The 18,391-nt window shown below is 38.9% G+C and overlaps 1 pseudogene; it reads right to left on the bottom strand.

Annotated features, from left to right (window-relative positions):
* Window positions 1-10,926: 10,926 nt before the first annotated feature.
* Window positions 10,927-11,141, bottom strand: LOC131756140 (large ribosomal subunit protein eL38 pseudogene; annotated as a pseudogene).
* Window positions 11,142-18,391: the final 7,250 nt, after the last annotated feature.

The following is an 18,391-nucleotide window of genomic DNA, read 5'->3' as shown; positions in this document are numbered from 1 at the left end:
ATATGATCTGTCTTGGAGAATATTCCATGATCACTTGAAAAGAGTGGATATTCTATTGTTAAGAGGAATATTCTGTATATGTCAATAAGATTCTTTTGGTAATGGTGTTGTTAAATTTTATATCCTTGCTGATTTTCTGTCTAATACTTCTATTAATTGCTGAAGGTAGGGTATAGAAGTCTCCAACAATAATTAAAATTTTACCTATTTCTCCTTTTAGTTCTATCAGTTTTTGCTTCACATTTTTTACAACTCTGTTGTTTGATACATCCACACCTAGCATTGCTATGTATTCTTATGGGTTCAACCTTTTATCCTCTCTATCTCTCGTAATTTTCTGAGCCCTGAGGTCTGCTTTGTTGTATATCAGTATACCCATTCCTGCTTTTTAAAAAAATTAATATTTGCATAATATATCTTTTTCTTGTCCTTTTGCTTTTAACCTACCTATGTTGTTATGTATGAAGTGAGTTTTTTGTGGATAGACTAATTGGGTCCTAATTTTTTATTCATTTTGGAAACCTCTGTCTTTCAGTTAGTATATTCAAACCATTTATAGATAAAGTGATTATTGATATGTTAGGGCTTAAGTCTGCCACTTTGTTTTCTGTTTGTTTTCTCTTTCTTATTCCTCTTTTTCTCTTTTCTTACTTTCCTGTGGATTATTTGAACATAATACTGGAAGTTCTACCCAGTGAAATAAAGCAAGAAAAAGAAAGAAAAGGCATATAGATTGGAAAGGAAAAAATAAAACTTTCTCTTTTTGGAGATGACACAATTGTTATAACACTGAATCCTGGCAGGGAGGCAGAGAAGCTGGATTACTCATACATTGCTGATGGGAATGTAAAGTGGTACCATCACTCTAGAAAATAGTTTGGCAGTTTCCTTTAAAACTAAAAATGGACTTACCATATGATTCAGCAATTATATTTGTGAATACTTATCCCCAAGAAATTAAAACTATGTTTACAAGGAAATTGTACATGAATGTTCATAGCAGTTTTATTCAGCCAAAAACTGAAAACTACCCAAATGTCTTTCAATGAATGAATGAATGGTTAAACAAACTACATTTTATCTATACCACAAAATACTACTCAAAAATAAAAAGAAATGAACTACTGATATATAGATACAACAACTCAACATGCCTTGGATGAACCTCAAGGGAATTATGCTGAGTGAAAAAAGGCAATTACAAAAGGCTACATACTGTATGATTCCATTTATATAATACTATTAAAATAACAATTATAGAGAAAAAATTAGTGCTTTCCAGGAGTGAAGGATGGGAGAGGATATGGCTACAAAGAGGTAGTACAAGGGAGCTTTGGGGTGATTATATCTTGATTGTAGTGGTAGTTACAGGAAGCTACACATGTGACAAAATTGCATAGTACTACACATGCAACACCCCCCCCACACACACACACAAATGAGTTCCTATATCTGATTAAGGTCAATTACCTGATTTTGATATAGAACTATAGTTATGTAAGATGTTAACACTGGGGCAGACTGGGTAAAATGTGCACTGATCCTCCCTGTACATTTCTTTCCAACTTCCTGTGAATCTATAATTATTTCAAAGTAGAAAGTTGAAGAGGATATTTAGTTATGAATATATAAGTATTCACACACATGTATGTGAAAATCCACCAGTTTGTTTTATTCTTCCCAGTTCATTATCCTTATCAGACCAACTGGGGATACAGATGGGTTCTAGGAGCTAAAATGAGGGGAGATGATCCCTTTCAGAGTGGTCTCAGGTCCATTTTTAAGGTTATGGTAAGTGGAGAGAGCTTAACTTAATAAGTTGAGACAGTGAATTTGAAACAGTTTATGGAGAAACTGCAGTTTGGTGTGACCCTTCCCAAATATTAAGGTGCATTAAGGGGAAACAATGGACCATGCTGTGAGAGATTCTAATTTCAGTCTTCTATGTATCAGAAACCTGTGTTTTAAATAAACACAGGTAATTCTGACATTTGTGGTTCTCTGACCACATTTAGAACCACACGGATGATTGGATTAAAATCCTCCCTCTGCCCGCCCATACTGAGTGAACTTCCACAAGTTCTGAGTCTCATTTTCCTTATCTGTAAAAGGAGAGCAATGTCCTCCTAGGGTTAGTATGAGCTGGTGCTCAAGAAATAATTGTGATGTCACTGTTATCAGTATTGTCATAATCATTACATCATTAATGATATTGGCACACAGTAGGTCCCAGTGATGTTATGCTGGTAGTGTTGCACTAAGATGTATCTCATATATTATTGAGCACCACCAGGGCTTTTGACAAATTGGGTTTGATGAGCTTGTAGACACATGAGGAGGCTTCTTGAGGATTGTCACTGGAGAGAGTAGTGCTGGGGGCATGAGTTAAGGCCCTTGGTCAGGAGTATGGGAAGGTGTCACTGCCTGAGGTCGAGTGGGAAGTACATTCAGTTTGTTCACTTGGTGATTAACAGTTGGTATCACAGGCAAAGAAACTTCCTCTTGGGCAAGGCCTACAAAAGGTCCCACAAATTTTGTAGCATAAACTGGGAAAATTTCAGAAATAATGTTATGTCCTATGTCATGAGGGGTGTGTTTTCTTATATTCATTCATCAAATATTCCTGAGAATACACTGTGCACAAAGCTATGGGTGATGTACTGGGGGCACATTGGTGAAAAAACAAATGTCATTCTGCCCTTGTAGGGCTTGTAATCAGGTGGGGGAGACAGACATTGAACAGGAAATTGTATGTGTGATAAGTGTTACAAAACAGGGAGTGAGTATAAGTTGGAAGCATATAAGAAGAGGAAGTTGGGACTTCCCTGACTGTCCAGTGGTTAAGATTCTGAGCTTCCACTGCAAGGGTTCAGGTTCCATCCCTGGTTGGGGAACTGAGATCCCACATGTGGCGTAGCATGGCCAAAAAAAAAAAAAAAGAGGAAATAACTTTGCAGGGGGTAACAGAGATGCTTCCCTGTGGACACGCTATCTAAGCTGATCTGAATAGGAAAGGAATCTGCCAAGACCATAGCTGTGGAAGAGTGTTTGCAAAAGAAACAACATATTGGAACACCTGGAGAGGGAGGGCACACAGGCATTTTGAGGAATTGGACAAGTTCAGCATGGGTGCCAGGCAGAGTATGAGGTGGGAGAAAAGGGTAGGTGAACATAAAGCATTTATGCCAGTGCCTGGCACAGTGGAAATAATAGGAAACAATGCCAACCTTTGGTATTATTATTATTATTTGTGTGTGTGTGTGTGTGTGTGTGTGTGCGTGTGTGAGTGTGTGTGGTACGCGGGCCTCTCACTGTTGTGGCCTCTCCCGTTGCGGAGCACAGGCTCCGGACGCGCAGGCTCAGCGGCCATGGCTCATGGGCCGAGCCTCTCCACGGCATGTAGGGTCTTCCCGGACCGGGGCACGAACCCATGTCCCCTACATTGGCAGGTGGATTCTCAACCACTGCGCCACCAGGGAAGCCCTGGTATTATTATTTTTTATTGTTAATTGTAGGGGCAGTTAGAAATCTTTGAGGGTTTAAGGTAGGGGAATGACTTGATGAGATTTTCATTTTACATTGTTTAAAGTCACTTCTTGAGGACTGTACACTGGTGATGTACTAAGAGGTGGAGAAACTCAGTTGCTTCTCTGCTTTCCAAGAGTATTCTAGCTGGGTCTTGAGGTGAGGTACATCACTCCTTCTCCGTGGTGCTAATATTCCAAGTCCAGGGAGCCTAACATGGATCCTGACATTGACCTTGTAGTGAAGTACCCCCTATCCCTCCCCCCCTTTTTTCCCCTAGGATAGCTCCTGATCTAGAGAGTTTCTACTTGATCCTTCTTCACAAGTGGATTTCCCCTTGAATATGTGGAAGAAAGGACTTAGGCCAACTTGTAACTAAGTGGACTTACTGTCCACTTGGTGTCACTTGAAATTGACCATGGCCTGTATACTGTGCCCTCAGAGTGTCCTTCAGGGGGCTTAGCAGCTCCCTCTGGTTCTTTATGGACGTCACACCTGCAGCTCCTATTGGATATGACTAAATGGTATCCAAGGCCTAGAAGACACAATTATATATAACACTGTGCCCTCTGGCATGTTGCTGTCTGAGCTCTGTTCTATGTCAGAGACAGTGGGTCTAAAACCGCATGACTGCTGATATAACAGCAGGTGGATGTGATAAGTCAGGAGCAACCATCATCCCAGTAGTTCAGGGGTGCCTTCTACACAGGGAATTATATCTTATGGATAGGGTAACCTATGGGTATCCCAAGGTGTGTCTAATTGGGAAATAGAAACACTATTAGGGCAAATACAGAAAAAAATATTGTAGAAAGAAAAACAGAAAAAGCTTAAAGGTGAGAGTATAAATAAGAATATGGTGGATCTTTTTCCTAAAAGCATGGAGACATATTCACTTGCATTAAACCAAGGTAACAAGCTAAAGTCTAAGCCAGAGAAACCCAAATATTTCTATGAAATATGTGACATCCAAACCACAAAACAAGCAATGCAATTTAAAAAAGAAGGCAAATCAGGAAGAGATAGGAGTCTCTGATAAAGTATTCTCTGAAAGTCCAGCTTTATATGACATTCCTTTTCTTCTTAGGTTGGTTGGCTACATTCCTTTAGGACAGAAAACCAGGACAGAAATCCCACCTGGGCAGCCATGTCCTCTTAGGCTGCCGTTCACGTTTCTGATGACCAGTGACCTTTTTAGCCTTTACCTGTACTGACAAGAACCTTCTGCCACTGCCTGGCAAGCCCCTAAGCGGGAGCAGCTGTGGCCATCTGCTGAGTTTCCAGGCCTAACCATAGTGGCATATAAAACTCCTTGGAGAATGACCTTGTGCCAGGGCAAGAGAGTTACGTTCATCCTAGAGATTAGTAATTATTGTTGCACTTTTCTTAGATGGTTGAATCTGCCAGGTTCCACACAAGGAGGCAAAGGTATTGCCTCCATCAATCCATAAAATGGTGATAATTAATTTTATGTGTCAACTTGGCTGGGCCAGTGTCCAGATATTTGGTCAAACAGTGTTCTGGATGTTTCTGGGAAGGTGGTCGTTTTTGTTGTTGTTTGGTTGGGTTTCTTTGGATGAGTTTAACATTTAAATCGGTGGGCTTTGAGTAAAACAAATTACTCTTCATAATGTGGGTGGGCTTTATCCAATCAGTTGAAGGCCTTAATAGAGCAAAGACTGACCTTCTCAGGGGAGGGGGTGCTGGGATGAATTGGGAAATTGGGATTGACATATATACATAACTAATGAGAACCTACTGTATAACACAGGGAACTCTACTCAATGCTCTGTGGTGACCTAAATGGGAAGGAAATCCAAAAAAGAGGGGATATATGTATATGTACAGCTGATTCACTTGGCTGTACATCAGAAACTAACACAACATTGTAAAGCAACTATACTCCAATAAAAACTAATAATAATAATTTTAAAAGACTGATCTTCTCCAAGCAAGAAGGATTTCTGTGAGCAGACCACCTCTGGACTCGAACTGCAACTCTTCCTTGAATCTCCAACCTGCTGACCTCACCTATCACAATGTGGATTCACTTGAAAACAGAGTCAATCAGGGTCTAGCAGAGTCCTTGTGGTTTGGCCCATGTGGTAAGGACATGTGCTTTGGAGACAGGCAGGCAGAGTTTTGAGCCCAGTTCTGCCACTTACTACATGCATGATCCTGAACAACTGAACTTTTCTTAGTATCCTATTTTGTAAAAACAAATAATAATAGAACCTACCAATATTTATTAAGAATATTTCAGCTGTAAGTAAAAAAAGTGCAACTCAAGAGGGCTAAAGCTAGTGCTTCTAATACTTTAATGGGCATACAAATCACCTAGAGATCTTGTTGAAATGGAGATTCTGATTCAGTAGGTCTGAGGTCTAAGGGAAAAAATGTGGAGAGGGGCTTTCTTGGGGAAGGGATGTCTGTGTACTTGGAAAATGCAGTAGTAAGTACTGCTTCAAGCACAGCTGGATCAAGTGTTTAAACTACATTTCCAATAATTTGTCACTTAGACTTTTAGGCTCTACTTACCTCTTTGTTGGCATACCATGCTTCTAGAAGTTCCAGAATTACAGTTTATCAGCTTGAAAAGTGCAGAGAAGATAGAGCATCTTCCCCAATAGTTCCAGAAAAAGTCACTTCATTGGTCTGGCTTTGTTTGCTTTCATTTAGATCATGCTTCACTCCTGAGTCAATCACAGTCATCAATTGAACTCAATACCTCAAGCCAAAGATGCTGATCTTAGTTAGGCTCCAAACTCCCTAGCCTTGAGGCATTTAGTCATCCCTGGCCATCGCGACCCAGACTTTGGAAAAAACATGTCAGATCTTTGAAGCCCTAGCTTTGGCTCTAGTCTGCACAGTGAGATATTTTGCTTATTAAGTAGTTCCCATTAATGAAGTGTTTCTTGGGAGGTATCTAGAACTATCCTTTTTTTTTCTAATTGCAAGTTTTAATTAAGTTTAAATTGGACAACGTGACTATAAAGTGGGAAATAAAATAGGACAAATCACAGAAAACCTACAGAGGAATTTAAACTAGGAAAATGCACATTGGGCAGGATCATGTGGGTGAGCTGGGGTTAAATGGCTCATCTTTGGGAAGGACCTTGGCTCCTTGCTGTAAGTAAATGACCTTCTCCAATGAACTAAATGATATCCTAATGGCCTAAAAGGCTTAATGCACCTCCCCAATTTCTTCCCCACTGATTAGTAGGCCCCCTGAGTATAATGCACTTCCTTATATACACACAGTAAATGACTAGAAGATGAGAATGTAGAAAGAGTTATTAAACTTTAAACCAACATTAAGATTTATGTCATGAACTTTTGCTTTTCTGCAATGTGTTCTCTGACAGACTTGATTTTAAAGACTATGAGACACTCTCAGCTTATTGCTCAAAGGCCTTTCCAAAAATATAAATGATTGGATAATGACCTAGGTCACCAGAGCATGTTGGAAAGATCTTTGCTCAGATACAATTTCAGGGGGTTTAGCTAAGGAAAGCTCATTATAGGTACCAATGATTAGATTTTTGTGCTTCCTCTTTATGACCCATAGTATCACACATCAGTCACTGTGAGTCAGAGCAAATTGCAAAAGCAAACGCATTCACATTCACATTCATCTAGCAAGCGTATTTGTTTTCTGGACTTTTGGAGGACAGTTCCTGGGTGCTAAGTCAATCATGATGAGTGCTGATTCAGAGAGAATGACTGGTCTGTCCACTTGGCAAGGCCAGTTTTATGCTCTCTTTTGCCAATCACCCAGAAGAGTGTTTAGAAGTCATTGGCAACATTTATTTCCTTTGATGGATTCATTCAGCTCTGGCAAGAGAAAATATTTCTGTGTTGCCTGTGGTTGTAGTGCGGAACTCTGAGGTGTGCATATAATTCCAAATGGTCCTTTGAAAGTAGCTGATTTAATTGGGTTGGTTTTAGATGTTAAAATGAAGGCAAGAGTTACCTTGCCTTGGAGTTCAGTGAAAAGGGTAAAAATTTAATTATTCCTCTAAAATGCATTAATTTATTCAACAAATATTTATTAAGGGCTAACTATATGGTGGTCATGGTGCTTGGTACAGAGAATACTGTGCTAAGGTAAAATTGGACATAATTTCTTTCCTCATGGAGCTTACTGTTTGCTGAGAATCAGATTAAGAATTATACAAATAAATCTGTAATTTCTAATTGTGATAGTTCAATGAAGCAAATGATTTGGGCACTGGGGAGAAGATAAGAGAAACAATATTGATGAAGGTGGGGTAGGAAAAACATGTATATTTGGACAAAAATAAATTTCTCATGTCCTAAAGAAACATTAATTAATCCCTCTTCAATTCCACGTTCAAGTGAAAAAAGGCCTCAGTCAATCAAGGTACTTTGGACATAGAGTTACTTAACATTTGTAGGATTGTATGAGCATTTTGAATTCTTATTTAATAATCATGGAAATTACCAAAATGGATTAAGAAGGTCAAGTTAAGTTTTAAAAATTGAAATGAATACTTCCACTTACTTAAAAAAAACCCAGTCAAGAATGAAATATGGTTTTCTACATCTATTCTTGTGAAGTGTAATTTAAACATATTTGATCTGTGGATAGAATTATTTTTGTGTATTTGGGAAGCACTAAATCTGAATTATTTAAAATTGGTTTAATGGCTTATAGCTTTACATACTTAGAATTTATGTTCTATCAGCCTGTACTTTCTTATAATCATCATCATCAACACAGCACCATTTATTTCATAAGAATTTATTGAACAATATATTAGGTCAGAATACCACAGGCTGGGTGTCTTAAACAACAGAAATTTATTTACTCACAGTTTTGGAGGCTAGAAGCCCAAGATCGAGGTGCCATCAGGGTTGGTTTCTGGTGAGCTGAGTTATAGGCACCTGGCTTCTTGCTGTGTCCTCACATGGCCTCTATTCTGTGAACACACAGAGGGTGAGCTCTGATATCTATTCCTCTTCTTACAAGGACACCAGACCTATCAGATCAGGACTTCATTTAACCTTAATTACCTCCTTAAATGCCCTATCACCAAATACGGTCACATTGGAAGTTAGTTTCAACATATGAATTTGGGGGAACATAATGCAGTCCATTATAAGCACTTACTATGGGGCAAACTCTATGATAGTCACTGACATGAAGTGCTGAACGAGACAGTCACTCTCTCTCCCCTCATAGAGCTTGCAGTCTAGCGAGATGGGAACACAGTAAACAGATAATTGCATAAATAAATATTTGTATCCTAGTGAGTACATCTTGGGGAAAGGACAGATTATGTGCAAAGCCCAAAAGTAGCGCTTGTTCAGAAGCTTTGGGGTTAATATCAAGGTTAGCAAGAATAATGCTATAAATAAGTTCCTAATTTGAAGTTTTGGAGCAGATTATATATATGTAGTGGACAATGAAAGATAATGAGCTGCAAAATTGGAAATACAGGGTGTTTTGTTTTTTATTTCTTAGAATAGCAGTGTATTTCCATCTTACATTTGGAAGTGCCTCATCTAATATAAAAATTCATGAGTGAAGAGGTTCAGTTTATAAATTTTTTTTTTTTGGTCCAAAGAATATAGTGCTTTCTTCCTAATTATTTCAAGCCAGTCATTGTTATCAAAATCCAGTCTTTGTCATGAGGGACAACATGAAAGGAAGGAGCCTAGGCATTTCAGACTGTTAAACAATCAGGATATTTTCTTCTTCCCAGAACATCTCCAAACTACTAGTGGTCCCCACATGCCAGCAGCATTGTGTTTTATTATTAGTTTTTTCCTCTCAGATACCTTCCCTAACTCTTGATTTGGTGTACTTCGACTAAGTTCATAATCACAAACTGGAGTTGGACTTTGCACATATTCACAAGCTCAACTAGGCTCACAAAATTCATCTGTGTTGCTCAGCTGGCCCTGCCTTCCTCGAGGAACCCCAGAGCCAGGACCCAGAAGCACTAATAAGACAGTTCTGCTGTTGTGCTCAGAAGTCCCTTGGAAGACATCACAGCTGCAGTTCCTCCAAATCTGAAATGTATGGTTAGGACAGTATAACTCACTGATGCAAATCTCCTGGTTGGCTCTTGATGATCAAAATAACAAAGACCGAAGTCTCTCCATCCTCATTTCCCCCTCTCATTTACCACTATCCTAGATGTAATTTTGAACCAAGGAAAAAGTAGGGAGGATGTTCTCAACTGAAATCAAACAAAGAAAGAACTAGAAGAGAGACAGGTGGGGAAGAAAAGAGGCGACTTCCTGAAGAAAGCTTTAAAAAGGGATGCATCTGTGCTCTGATTGCCCAGCTCATTAGGGCTCCATCTCTGTGTTGAATCCAACGCCCCACCTGTATCCTGTTTCCTCATCACTTCACTGTCTCTTCGTTACTATGCTGACACCTGTAAACATCATTCTGATTTATTTTACATGCCATACATTTCCATGTCTTATAAACCTTGACTAGTTAATTTTCTCATAAATGATTTAAAATAGAGAAGAATGGACACTAGTATAAGATGGCAAAACCCAGCTTTATCAGATCTTAATATCCTGCCAGATCTTCATCAGACTATTTCTTTTAAGTAAAGATGTTAAATATTTCAGATGCAAAGAGGAGCTTCCTGTACACCCCTTCTCTCTCTTTTTCCTCCATATCCATAGCAGGAGTACTAACTACTGGGGGACCAGTGTTTATCACCCATATTATTATACTTTTGCCACAGATTTAGATAGCCATAAATATTATAGAATATTGCTTTGTAGATTTAAAAACTTTATATAAATGGTATCATACCTTATATATCCTTCTAAACTGGCTTTTATTCTCTCAGTATTATATTGTGAAATTAACACATTCTGATACATGCGGTTCCAATTTGTTCTTTTTTTTTAACTGCTGTAGAACATTAAGGGAATATACTTCAACACATTTTTCAATTTTCCTCTTGATAAAAATTTAGCTTGTTTCAATTTTTTTTTTTTTTTTTTTTGCTATAATGAACTTCAATTACAACCTTGTACCTTTCTTCTCCCAAATGTATGCAAGTGTTTCCCTTGAGTGCATATCTAGTCTCCAGGCTACCACAGCAAATTAGTAAAAACTGGGTGGCTTAAAATAACAGATGTTTTCCTCTTACATTTTTGCAGGGCAGAAGCCCCATATCAAGGTGTCAGTCACTTCCTCCAGAAGTTCTAGGGGAGATTTCGTTTCTCGCCTGTTCCATTGTTGACTGTTGGCACTTGGCCTGGGGATGCTTACTCCAATCTCTGCCTCTGTCTTCACGTGGCTATCTCCTCTGTATTTCTCCTCTTCTGTCTGTGCCTCCTCTTCTTTTTTTTCTTTTTTTGAGAATTTTTAAAATTTTAATACAGTTCAAGTCAGTATGCGTGATTCATTTCAGCTCCTTCACTGCCAAACCTGGGGGCAGGGATTTCTTCAGCTTCTCTGCCTTCTCTTTGTCTGTGATGACCAAGGTGTAAACGTATCTGCTGCATCAAACTTCAAACTTCATATTATCCTTATTTTTCTTTATCTTGACCGACTTGGCGTCCTTTCGCCTGCCTGTGAGCAGAAAGTCCTTGATTTCCTCAATTTTGTGAGGCATAGTGACGAGGCGCAGAGAGCGCGGCTGGAACTTTCCATCCAGGCCTGGGGTCCCCAGATATCACCCGGCCGTGGATTACCACGGATTACCTCCCACTCCCCACATAGGGCCCAAGAGACCTGTGCCTTGTCTTCTTATAAGGACACTTGTCATTGGATTTTGGATCCATCTAGATAATCCAATATCTCATTTTGACTTCCTTAACTTCACATGCAAAGACCCTTTTCCCAAATAAAGTCATATTCACAGATTCCAGGTAGACAAGTCTTTTGAGGGCCATCATTCCCAACCTCAGCCCTGCGGAAATTTTGAACCAGGTAATTCTTTGGGCATAGGGATAATCTGTGCTTTGTAGGAAGTTAAACAGTATCTCTAGCCTCTATGGACTAGATTGCAGTAGTATCCCCTCCCTCCTCCCTTGCCTTTGCAACCCCAGATGTGACAACTAAAAATGTGTCCAGACATTGCCAAATACCCCCTGGATAGGTGAACTACTCCTCTCCTTGTTGAGAAACACAGATTTAGGGGAAAGTTGCTGACTTATAGGGTATGAGCTTTTAAAAACTTTACTAGATATTGTCAGTAGTTGTCCAAAGTCATTGTACCAATTTAAACTCTTAGCAGCAGTATGTGACAGGTCCCATAGCTCTGCAACATTACTTGTACTTAGTAGTGTCAGACTTTTTTTTCTGTCAATTTAATGCTATCTCATTGTTGTTTTAATTTACATCTTCCTAATTTCCAGTGTGGCTGAGCATCTTTTTATTCATCTATTTTTCATTTGGGTTTCTTGGTCAATGAATTGCTTCTTCATACTTTGTCCATTTATTTTTCTGTTATCATTTTCCCTTTGAGTTCAAGGAACTCTTTATATATTCAGGAGACTAGTCCTTTTTCAGTTATGTCCAATGCTAATGGTTTCTCATTTGTACATTATCTTAGTTTATAGTATCTTTTTTTGGTGACAAACTTCCAAATGATAGCATTATCAATTTATCAATTCTTTTTTATGGTTTGCACTCTTAGGGCCTCTTAATGTCTCTTTGAAGGGTAAGGAGGCAGTCATGCTGCTTGAGGAAGACTGTAAAGACTAATCATATCTGAAAGAATTTAGTACTGTGGGAGGTGTCATCACATGTTGGAAAGACACAGAACAGTGTGCAGACTGCAGTCTCAGCATGCCCTTGCTGCAACTCCAAAACTGTGTTTTGGAGAAATAACTCACCTGCTTTATCTTTCCAAGCACTTGTCTAAAGGGCAAGGAGATTTAAGTCTCTGCATGACCCTAGTCTATTTAAAAATTTTACACACTTGTGAGTTCTCTAAGAGATGCAACTTATATCTCAGCTGTAGGAATCATCTTAACAGTCTTCTAGACTATTGGTAAAATTACCTGGACTCTAATAAAGGAAAACATACAAAATGGGAAACATATACAGAGTATACAAATGAATGATGAAATGTCAGCCTAAAGTGCACACTTCCTCTTTTACTTTTATGTATCTTGAGACAAAGGCTGAGTGAACCCAATTGATACCTTTTGTGATATCAAAAATATGTCAGATATAATGCAAGTACATACTTTTTAGCACAAATATTTAAATTGTATTTTTTTCCCTTATAATTAATTCTTACAATTGCCAGTCCTTGTTAACCTAGTGATAACCACTTGGGGGTGCTTCTGAAGAGTCTATATACCATATCTTCAGGGACACTTCACTAAACTTGATTTCCATTTTATTGATACTGTCATTTTTCTTTTCAGCTAGATCTTGCCATGCATGATGTCTTTGATCAACTTAGGAATCACCCCAGATCCTCACAAATATTACAAATACCTGAAAATGAATCTTGGACTTCTTTCACAGTTAAAAATCTTTCTTGTTTGGTAAATTCAGTTTAATATTTTCACTTACTACTCACAAAAGTTTCATTTTGTAGCCACCCCCGCAAAAAAAAAGGCTTTCACTCATGTTAGTCATAACTATACTCATTATAGGCATTACTTTATATTCATTATAATATTATTTTAAGCTAATAATACTGTAACTATTAAAATTCAATGGCCATTAAGTCATAGACTCTTAAGCTATTAAACATTTAGCTTATGTACTGGTTGAAGTGGGGAACTTTCATTTGCACAATCGTGGGTATGAACTGAGAGCCTCAGTTTTCTGATCGTCAGCAGTGACATATGCCAATTTCTCTCTAGTTAGTTTGGGAGTTTGGCTTCATATCACATTAAACAGAGGTGACACTTCTGGCCTACTGTGTGACAGATGAACTTTCTGGAGATCATGGCACCTAATAGATCATTTAATGTGAGCAGCTCTGACACATGACCAAACTCCTTAAGCATTAGAGAAACTTCATGCAAGTCAATACCATGTTGAAGGCTGCTGTCATTTCCAATGAGTGTCCACAACTGCCACTAGCAGCTTTGAGAATTGTTGCCAGTGATACTGAGGACAGAGGGTCAAGCCACTTTGCTGTAGAGTGGTCCAAATGTATCTCAGGGGAAGACAATGATACCTAAGAGGAGAAATCAAGGGATGCAAAAAGAGCATTTTCTTTCCTCTTGATCTTACAGTACAGTTGTTAAACTTGGGTTCATACAATTGGTGATTCTAACTAGCAAATAAAATAAAATAAAATAGGATAGCTTACTGGTATTTGAAAAAAAGTACATTCAGTAAAACATTATTGAGTGAACGAACAGCAAGATGACTAGCAAATCATTGGTATGACTATGTATAGTAATAGACATCTTACTCATTGATTGTCATTTATTTATTTATTTAAATTTTTATGTTATATTGGACTTTAGTTGATTAGCAATGTTGTGTTAGTTTCAGGTGTACAGCAGAGTGATTCAGGTGTATATATACCTATATCTATTCTTCTTCAAATTCTTTTCCCATTTAGGTTATTACAGAATAATGGGAGGGTGGAATCAAGATGGCATACTAGGAGGACATGGAATTCGTGTCTCCTCACAGCTAGGGCACCTATCAGCCACCGGTGGGGGACCATGGATACATAAGGAGAGGGGAGGAACCCCCAGCGACCGTGAAGGACGTGCGGTGTGGGCATAGTGAAGGGGGAGGAGAAGTGGAGGTGAGACAGGACCTGCACCCCTGAGGGGTGGCTGGGGGAGAGGAGCAGTTCCTGCACCCAGTGGGACTCAACCATGGCTAGGGGTCCAGCACCACAGGGGAGACTCTGGGGGAGATGGTGGGGGTGGGGCGTGAAGGAATGGAAGGGAATGCGGCCAGTACTTTCCCTGTCCACTTCGGCACCGGGGAGCCTGCTGGGTGGAACACTCCCAAACTCATTCTATGAGGCCACCATCACCCTGATACCAAAACCAGACAAAGATGTCACAAAGAAAGAAAACTACAGGCCAATATCTCTGATGATCATAGATGCAAAAATCCTCAACAAAATACTAGCAAACAGAATCCAACAGCACATTAAAAGGATCATACACCATGATCAAGTGGGGTTTATCCTAGGAATGCAAGGATTCTTCAATATACACAAATCAATCAATGTGATACACCATATTAACAAATCGATGGATAAAAACCATGTGGTAATCTCAACATATGCAGGAAAAGCTTTTGACAAAATTCAACACCCATTTATGATAAAAACTCTCCAGAAAGTGGGCATAGAGGGAACCTACCTCAACATAATAAAGGCAATATATCATTCTCAGTGGTGAAAAACTGAAACCATTTCCACTAAATCAGGAACAAGACAAGTTTGCCCATTCTCACCACTATTATTCAACATAGTTTTGGAAGTTTAGCCACAGCAATCAGAAGGAAAAGAAATAAAATGAATCCAAATCAGAAAAGAAGAAGTAAAACAGTCACTGTTTGCAGATGACATGATACTATACATAGAGAATCCTAAAGTTGCTACCAGAAACATGGTAGAGCTAATCAAGGAATTTGGTAAAGTAGAAGGATACAAAATTAATGCACAGAAATCTCTTGCATTTCTGTACACTAATGATGAAAAATCTGAAAGAGAAATTAAGGAAACAGTTCCATTTACCATTGCAACAACAACAAAAATATACCTAGGAATAAACCTACCTAAGGAGACAAAAGACCTGTATGCAGAAAACTATGACACTGATGAAAGAAATTAAAGATGATACAAACAGATGGAGAGATATACCATGTTCTTGGATTGGAAGAATCAACATTCTGAAAATGACTATACTACCCAAAGCCATCTACAGATCAATGCAATCCCTATCAAACTACCAATGGTATTTTTCAGAGAACTAGAACAAATAATTGCACAATTTGTATGGAAACACAAAGATGCCGAATAGCCAAAGCAACCTTGAGAAAGAAAAACAGAGCTGGAGGAATCAAGCTCCCTGACTTCAGACTATACTACAAAGTTACAGTAATCAAGATGGTATTTTACTGGCACAAAAACAGAAATATAGATCAATGGAACAGGATAGAATGCCCAGAGATAAACCCACACACATATGGTCACCTTATCTTTGATAAAGGAGGCAAGAATATACAGTGGAGAAAACACAGCCTCTTCAATAAGTCGTGTTGGGAAAACTGGACAGCTACATGGAAAAGAATGAAATTAGAACACTCCCTATCACCAAACACAAAAATACACTCAAAATGGATTAAAGACCTAAATGTAAGGCCAGACACTACAAAACCCTTAGAGGAAAGCATAGGCAGATGCTCTATGACATAAATCACAGCAAGATCCTTTTTGACCCGCCTCATAGAGAAATGGAAATCAAAACAAAAATAAACAAATGGGACCTAATGAAACATAAAAGCTTTTGCACAGCAAAGGAAACCATAAACAAGACGAAAAGACAACTCAGAATGGGAGAAAATAGTTGCAAATGAAGCAACTGACAAAGGAGTAATCTCCAAAATATACAAGCAGATCATGCAGCTCAATATCAAAAAAACAAACAACCCAATCCAAAAATGGGCAGAAGGCCTAAATAGACATTTCTCCAAAGAAGATATACAGATTGCCAACAAACACATGAAAGAATGCTCAACATCACTAATCATTAGAGAAATGCAAATCAAAACTACAATGAGATATCACCTCACACCAGTCAGAATGGCCATCATCAAAAAATCTACAAACAATAAATTCTGGAGAGGGTATGGAGAAAAGGGAACTTCTTGCACTGTTGGTGGGAGTGTAAATTGATACAGCCCCTATGGAGAACAGTATGGAGGTTCCTCAATAACTAAAACTAGAGCTACCATACGATCCAGCAATCCCACTACTGGGCATATACCCTGAGAAAACCATAATTCAAAAAGAGTCATGTACCACAATGTTCACTGCAGCTCTCTTTACAATAGCCAGGACATGGAAGCAATCTAAGTGTCCATCGACAGGTGAATGGATAAAGAAGATGTGGCACATATATACAATGGAATATTACTCAGCCATAAAAAGAAACAAAATTGAGTTATTTGTAGTGAGGTAGATGGACCTAGAATCTGTCATACAGAGTGAAGTAAGTCAGAAAACGAAAAACAAATACTGTATGCTAACACATATATATGGAATCTAAAAATAAACTGGTTCTGATGAACCTAGGGGCAGGAGTGGAATAAAGACACAGACGTAGAGAATGGACTTGAGGACATGGGGAGGGGGAAGGGTAATCTGGGATGAAGTGCTAGAGTAGCATTTTCATACATACAGTTCCAAATGTAAAATAGGTAGCTAGTGGGAAGCAGCTGCATAGCACAGGGAGATCAGCTTGGTGCTTTGCTACCACCTAGAAGGGTGGGATAAGGAGGGTGTGTTGGAGAGGCAAGAGGGAGGGGATATGGGGATCTATGTATACGTATAGCTGATTCACCTTGTTATACAGCAGAATCTGACACAACATTGTAAAGCTATTGTACTCCAATAAAGATGTTAAAAAAAGAATATTGAGCAGAATTCCCTGTGCTGTACAGTAGGTCCTTGTTGTTTATATATTTTAAACATGTAGTGTATACATGACAATCCCAAACTCCCTATCTATCTCTCCCATGCACCTTTCCCCTTTGGTAACCATAAGTTTTTTTTCTAAGTCTGTGAGTCTGTTTCTGTTTTGTAAGTAAGTTCATTTGCGTCATTTAAAAAAAATTCCGCATACAATTGTCATTTATTTACCCATTTAACAAATAGTTATTGAGTGCTGACATTGTGCCTAATCCTGAGCTAGGCACTAGGGATTCAGTGATGAGCACAGATACTGTCCTGCTTTCATTGGACAGACAATCAAATGGGGAAGAGAACTATTAATTAAATAATCTCACAGAGAAATTTAAAACTGCGGCTATTTTTTTAATCATTGTTAGTTTTTAAAGATTTTATTTGATGTGGACCAATTTTAAAGTCTTTATTGAATTTGTTACCATACTGCTTCTGTTTTGTGGGGGTTTTTTGTTTTGTTTTGGCTGCGAGGCATGTGGGATCTTAGCTCCTTGATCAGGGATCGAACCCGCACCTGCTTCATTGGAAGGCAAAGTCTTAACCACTGGATCACCAGGGAAGTCCCCCAAACTGCAATTATGCTGAGTGTTACAAAAGAGAGAGGCTTGGTGCTTTAAGGACTGAGCAAGGGATGTCAGGGAAGGCTGCCCTGAGGAGGTGTGATAGTTAAGTTTTGAGTCAGATACAGCAAGAGAGAAATGGAAGAAATATTCTTGGAAGAGAGCAGTGTGTGCCAAGGTCCTGTGAGGTGCGAGAGGTGGGTACATCTCATTCTGGGAGAAAAGCAGTGTGTTCTGTTTCCCTGTGAAGCTGGAGAGAGATACAGGGCTAGGCTTGGAAGAGCCTTCTGTGCCATATTCAAGATTTCAGTGATTCAAGATAATTCTGCCATATGAGGAATGGGGATTGGAAGGGGTCAAAGCTAGCTAACTAGTAAGGGTAGACTAGTTAGGATGGTCTTCCAAGAGTTCTGATGAGCTAAAGGTCTCTTGAATGACAGTAGTTGGGGAGAGGGATGGAGATGGTAAGATGTAGGTGAATTCATGTGATAATTAGAAAGTAAAAGGACTTGGTACTAGATTGAAAATGGAGGTAAAGAAAAAGGAAACGTTAAGGATGACCAACACCCAAGTTTGTAGTAACTGAATGGCTGATGATGCCATTCACTGAACCTGAGAACACTGGCAAAGGACCATATTCAGGGAGGAAGGTTATGAGTTTGTTTTGGGTCTGGA

This window comes from Kogia breviceps, chromosome 4, assembly GCF_026419965.1.
Source record: "Kogia breviceps isolate mKogBre1 chromosome 4, mKogBre1 haplotype 1, whole genome shotgun sequence".
NCBI lineage: Eukaryota > Metazoa > Chordata > Mammalia > Artiodactyla > Physeteridae > Kogia > Kogia breviceps.
The sequence above is the reverse complement of the archived record's forward strand: the minus strand, read 5'-3'. Positions and strand labels throughout refer to the sequence as shown.